Consider the following 6,721-nt stretch of genomic DNA (forward strand, 5'->3'; position numbering starts at 1 on the left):
TACCCCAAAGGAAGACATTATCTTTATTATCCTGGATAGTTAACAGACTTGTCCTTCACTCTGGATGGAGACACTATCTCTATCTTCTAAAGATGTTTGCAACATGATGTCCTTGAAAAGAAGGAAAAAAAAAAAACAAAACACATTTGGAACAAAGGTAGTCAATGCCTTTGCTCACCAGATCAGCAGAAAAGTTAAATCCATGGAGAATTATCTCTTAAAATCTATCTCTGTCCTCTAGGGCAGACATTGGCAAATTATGACCCACAGGCAAAATAACCCACCTCCTGTTTTTGTAAATAAAGTTTTATTGGCACACAGCTAAACACATTCATTTAAGTATTGTCTGTGGCGGCTTTAATGCTACAATGGCAGAGATAATTAGTTTCCATGCAGATCATATGACCTCTTCGCAGAAAAAGTTTGCCAATCTCTGCTCTAGGATATGGTCATTCTCCACCTGACTGAAGTTGGCTGGTGAGTACTACATCAACAATCCAGCTATAGGGGAGGGGAAAGAAGAAGAGCCAACAATTTATTTAAAGGATGTGACCCAGAAGTTGACTTCTATTCACTTCTCACTGGCCAGAACTTAGTTGCATGTTTTGTTAGGTGTCCCCAGACTTCTTGCTAGTGTTAGTCAGTAGAAGTGTCTATAGGTCTCAGCATATAGCCTTATTCATGGCCAAGATTTATTACAATCAAAGCAGGTGTTCAGCATAAACTATATAAAATATATATAATATATATTATAAAATATATATAGTATATATAATATATTATGAAATATATATAATATATATTATAAAATATATATAATATATAATATATATTATAAAATATATATAATATATATATAAAATTGCATTAAAATAATGCAGTTTGGGCACAGTGAGCCACTCTTTACAGGGACTGGTGGCAACTCTCCTGACATCTGAGTTTCCAGATGCCAGCCAAGAGTCAACCTTACAGGGAGCCTTTCCAAGGGTAACCGACTTGGGTTCACACAAATGCCTACACTTGGGTGCAGTAGAAGCTGGGGAATATAGTCCAGATAAGATTCTGTGTGCCCAGCTAAAACTTGGGAGATTTGATTACTGAAAGATCAAGAATAAATACCATAAATAATTAGTTTCTGTCACACAGTGGAAGAGGGGCCAGGTTAAAGTTCTCAGCCAGAGAACTGTTGACATTTTGGGCTGGATAATTCTTTATTGAGGGAGGCTGTCCTGTATGTGTCGGTGGTACCCCTCTCGATCCTGACAATCAAAAGTGTCTCCAAACGTTGCCAAATGTGCTTTGGGGTCAGAGACATCTCAGTTCAGACAGATCCAAGCTAGTATGTGAAAGCCAGACAGAGAGACACCAGGCCTTGTTCAGAAAAACTGTTACTTTGTTACAGTTTGAGAATAAATGAGAGATGGAAAGTAGCAAGAAAAAGGCTGAAGGTATAGGCTGGACCCAGGTAATAAAGAAGTTTGTGTGCCATAATAAGGGGTTTGGATTTTTTGAAGAATCACTGAAAGATTATGAAGAGCCACTGGAAGACATTTAAGCCAAGAATCATATTTGTATTTTCAGAAAACCAGTTTGACTTACGTATGGAGAATTAATGAAAAGGCAAATAGTCTGGGATCAGAAAGACTAATGAGAAGGGTCTTTCACTCACGCAGGTGAGAAATGTTGAGGTACGAAATGAAGTCATTGGCAGTTGAGAAGAATAAAAAGTGAAGGATCTGAGTGTGATAAGTAGAAGTTTTGCTTTGGGCCTCTGGGTAAGTAGATTACCATTCACAGAGCTAACAATGAAGATAAGAGAATAGTGGAAGGGGAGGAGTGATCAGATCTATTTTGGGTTTGCTGAGTTTGAAGTGACTGAATTTTCCAACAGAATAGTCTGATAGGATGGTCACTTAGTATATAGTGAATAGAATAGAATATAGTGAGGAGATGAAACCTGCACATACAACCAACTGTTGTCAATATTTCTTTCCTACTGATTTTTTAAAACACAAAGTCTTCCTTTCAAATATACATAAAGTAACTCTTCTACTAAGCTTTTTAGATGAAGGGGGTGATTCCTTCATTCACAATTTATTCAGGTGGGTTTCAAAATATTGCAAATTACTAGCTACCCAAACGTTTTCATTTCTTCCTGGACTACGTGTCATTTCTTGGGCACAGTAAATATTTTGGCTTTAGTAACTTTCTGCTTTGAGAACTTGAATCTCCTGGCACTCGGTGTCTTCAAGTAGAAATAATCCTTGCAGAGACAAATATATAAAAACTTAGGTACAGATATAGAAACTACTATTCTGGGGTTAAAATGACTTAAGATGACATTTCGTACTAGTGACTACAATTTCCCCATCTTCAGTAGAAGGTATACTGTGTCTGGCAGAGTAGCTAAATTTGCATTCTCTCAGGCAAGACATGCATCATGTGATTGAAGAATTAGTTGGAGATTAGTTACTTTAATTAGTAATCAAGGCACAAGATACTGAATACAAGAGCGCTGATTCTGAGCCCTTGCATACCTCAGTCCATAATAATAAGGGAAAGTTCTTCTGTACATTCCTTGCGGAGTTTGATATGAGAGTAAACAGTGGGATGAAATGCAGGTTCTAGTCTTTAATGACTTGAACACAGATGTTGCCGTTGACAGGAAGAGATATGTTGAGTGTTGTTTCTCCATTTGCTTAGCAAGATTTGACATGTGGTGAGCCAGAATAGAAATTTGAAGAGTTGAATCAAGATGTGTTGAGGGAACATTGGGTGAAAGCAGTGATGAGGGAAGCAAGTCTGGGTATAACAACATTATGCTGCAGACGGAAACTTTGTTTAAAAAAAAAACACAAAAAACTTCCCAGGATTGTCTGTTTGGATAAGCTAATTGGTAAATCCAGTTGCTCTTAGAAAAGAATTTTAAAAATCTATAGGATACATAGCCAGGATATCATAACTCTAAACAATGTCCATAGTCTATTTGAGTTTGTGTGTACAGTGATAAGTGCTTACAGATGGCTTACAGAAGTGCTTTAGCTGGGGGAAATAAAATAAGGTGATGGAGTATGGAGGAGGAGTTGTGCACTGGTCCCAAACTGCTAAGTTTTCTGAGGCTTTTTGATTCATAGTCCCTGTGGTTTCCAATACTGGCAAAGGCTAGGGAGTGTACCATAGGTCGGTTAACAAGTATCAGTATTCCATCCTATTAAGATAGGAATGGTAATATTTGTAGGTCTCTTCTTTGATCAAAGAAAATGGCCTGTTGAATAATAATACACGCATGGCACCATTTCAAGCATTAGAGCTTTGTCCCTAATATTGTCACATCTTAAGCATTCACCAGTTAGACTTTTTTTTTTTTTTTTTTTTTTTTACCTCCCCTAAGAGCCAGGATTTAATTTATTGCCATAAGATTCTCTTTTCCCACCAACCATCCTTGCTAATTCCTGAAGGTTTATTCATTACTTTTGAATTGTCTACCATGTCTTTCCCTCCTTTGTGGTTGTGTTCAAAACTAAAACAGCGTGAGGGCAGTGAAGTTTGGTGCTCTTTGAGATCAGTCACCTGACACTTAATGCAGTGGGGTTGTGTTCATGCTGATACTTGCCAAAGCCAGTGCTCTGGATGTCATGCCTGTCAAAATCCATATCCTGTTTTCAAATTAGCCTGTTGGATGGCATTTAAAAAAACCTTATAAAGTCACTAAGCTACTAATAACTGATGTTCATGAGGTGGGTTACTCCTTTTCATATATATATTCCCTTATTCTGTAAATAGTTATTAACCTTTATGCTAGGCATTGGGAACCTATGGATTTTGTCAGTCACGGTCCTGAAGGGAAACAGATGGCACACTTAAGTTGGGTGATTTGAAGACAGTATCATAAAATGACTATTTACATATTATCAGTTGGATTGAGTTGAATCACAGAGAAAGGACATTGCAGCTTCCTAGGGCTATTAATAGTGGTGGGCAAGTCATTGGCACCAGGAAGCAAGAAGAGGGGAGAGGAGACTGAGTCAGGGAGAGCTGTGGAGAGAAGGCCGATGTTAGGAAGCCATGACCTGCAGTAAAGGAATCTGACGGTCCTGATGACCTTGTGGGAACGGCATTGGGGAAAAATAAATGTCTACCTCACCCTTTGAACGTTCATCTCCTTTTGGTGCCTTCTATCAGTCAAACCCCAGAGGACACTGCTGGTATTATCAATATAGATCAGCTTCTTAAGACACAGCGGTGTGAGAATGCAGGGTTGTGGAGCTGGAGGGGCAAAGGAAGACACGTCACACACAAACGACAGGGATCTGTCCCAGGAGCCTACAACAGCACTTCCTACGCTTCAGCAGATCAGAGAATCACATGGAGACCTTGTTAAAATGCAGATTCTTGGGCCTTACCCTCCAGCAGTTCTGATTCAGCAGATCTAGAGTGAGATGGGAAAATTAGCATTTCTAACACATTCCTGGTGTGGCCTGGGCCCCTATTCTATAGATCACATTTAGTGTAGCACTAATCGGACATTTTGAGGCAGGAAAATACCAAACCCTAACAAATGGATGTCTAATAGCAGAATGTCAGCTCTACTACAATAATTTAAAGATAATTTGCTACTTTTGTAGCACACTATTGTCAAATCTATTTTCAGGCAAGCTGATCTTGACTAGAAATCATCAAAGAACAGCATTTTGAATTTGCAGGTAGGAACGTAAGGATGGTCATGGGTTTAACTTTTCTCCTCATAGGTAAATCTTCCTCTGTAAAGAAGTTATTGCCTCATTCAGGATAAGCTCGAGACCTAGTATGCACAAATGCTAGCCTGTATAGGGACACCATAATTACTGTATCCTGAATAGGTAGATATACTTTAAAACGTTTTAATTAAAAGAGAATTGAAGTCAGATGACTTCATTTTTGACGTTCTGTAATTTTTGTAAGGGAATTTTCTAAGCTAAAAAAAAGAAAAAGAAAAAATCAAACAAAACTGCTCTAGTGAGTACATAGGACAAAACATGGGAAGTCCTCTTCCAAATATTCTTGTATAAAAGCCCAATTCTTTCTAATTTGCTACTCCTCCTTTAGCATTATTCCATGAAAGTAATGTATTGTTGACCAACAATGAGGGAAGTGGCTCTGAGATTAAATCATCAGGGAAGAGGAGCTGGCCTCTGACTACTGAGCAAGAGAGAATCAAAGCATTTGAATTGAAAATACCTGCTCAGATCAATCACTTGGAACATGCATAAACTGATGTTTCACTTCAAATGGTCTTTTTATTTCCCATGAGCTACTTCGAATTCTTCTCTGTATCAGTCAAGCTTTTTGTTAGAGTAGATTGAACTCATTGCCCTACTTCGTCATCTCCCATTTATTCTTGGCCCATTGACTTCTGATTCTCAACTCTTCCAAAACCTACATTGGCAGAAGTTAACTGTGCTCATCTGATCTCTCAGCAACACACAGGGCTGTGGACTGCTCCCTTGTGTCATTGGTTTCTGTGGCATTACTTTATCCTGTGTGCCTCCTACCTCCCTGATGATTCCTTCTTAAAACTCTGGTAAATCTGTCATGTCATGTTGTTCAGTCTCAATGCAGAGACTTTTCAGAGATGCCCAGAGCAACAGGTAAAAGCAACTTAGCCTTACATCCCTCAAAGAATATTAAAGGGACTCTGATTCACCACACTTACCAAAGATTCCTAGAATACTCATAAGTTTCCTTAAATCTTAAATCACACAGCTGATCTGGATCCTCTCATACCACAGTCTCCAAAATTCTCTTCTGGAGCTCTAGATGGGAGGTTCTTTTTCATCCATCTCTTTATTATATTGATTTGCTTGCCTTTTGTTTCTCTACTATTTTGGAAAGGGGAAGAAACAAGAAATGAGAGGCCAAATACAGGTTTCTTCTTAAAGCATGGATGAGAAATAGAGGAAAAGCCATGTAGAGGGGTGCTGACTCATACATGAGTACTTTTGTTCCACTACAGGCTTGTTCTCTTTAAGTGACCCATCTTATCTGCCTTTCCCTGAAATGCTGGCATCCCCCCAAGTGTCCATGATTGCATTGCCTGTGATTCTAACTTTCTCTCTGAATGGGAATTGTAAACAATTTTTCTCTTGTCCAGCAGATACTAGACATCTCCACTTGGATAAACTACAGACCCTTCAGTTCTCAGTGCAACTGCTGCTCCTTGATCAGTCCAGAGCAGTGGGGATCATGCTCGATCCACCCACCTCTCCCATATGCCATCTCAAATCAATCACTAAATCTTGGGGTATTCAGTTCTCAAAGTCTCTCAAATCCATTGTTTCTTCCTAGTCCCTAAGTTTTACCCTTACATATCTCCTGAACTGTTTCAGCAGTACCTTAAGCATTCTCCTGCCTGCAGACTAGCTCTCCTCAAACCAACTTCACTAGTGACAAAGTGAAATATCTAAAATGCAAATCTTATTCTGTTATTTCATACTCACTATTTAAAGTGCAGTGTCTCCCTTTTACCTATAAGATCTGGTCCTTTTTGATCTGAGCCCTACCTGCTTCTCTCTTTATGCTGCAGCTCTTCTGAAAGGTTGGCACATTCCTCACCAACCATATTCTATATTTTGGCTTGTTCCTTTCTCTCTGAACTGCCCTTTGCTCTCCATTAGTTAATGCTGGCTGATGACTTTACCCTATTAGACTGAACTAAGTGACCCACCTTGGTGTTCCCGATCCC

At 39.0% G+C, this 6,721-nt stretch overlaps 1 long non-coding RNA gene across 1 annotated transcript; it reads right to left on the reverse strand.

The window, feature by feature from the left end:
* Nucleotides 1-295: 295 nt before the first annotated feature.
* Nucleotides 296-5,940, reverse strand: LOC123604009. The gene is made up of 3 exons (XR_006715183.1): nucleotides 5,693-5,940; nucleotides 4,145-4,266; nucleotides 296-501 (listed from the first exon to the last, which is right to left on the reverse strand). It is a non-coding gene; the product is annotated as an uncharacterized LOC123604009 (long non-coding RNA).
* Between the last annotated feature and the right edge of the window lie 781 nt (nucleotides 5,941-6,721).

This window comes from Leopardus geoffroyi, chromosome A1, assembly GCF_018350155.1.
Source record: "Leopardus geoffroyi isolate Oge1 chromosome A1, O.geoffroyi_Oge1_pat1.0, whole genome shotgun sequence".
Classification (NCBI taxonomy): domain Eukaryota; kingdom Metazoa; phylum Chordata; class Mammalia; order Carnivora; family Felidae; genus Leopardus; species Leopardus geoffroyi.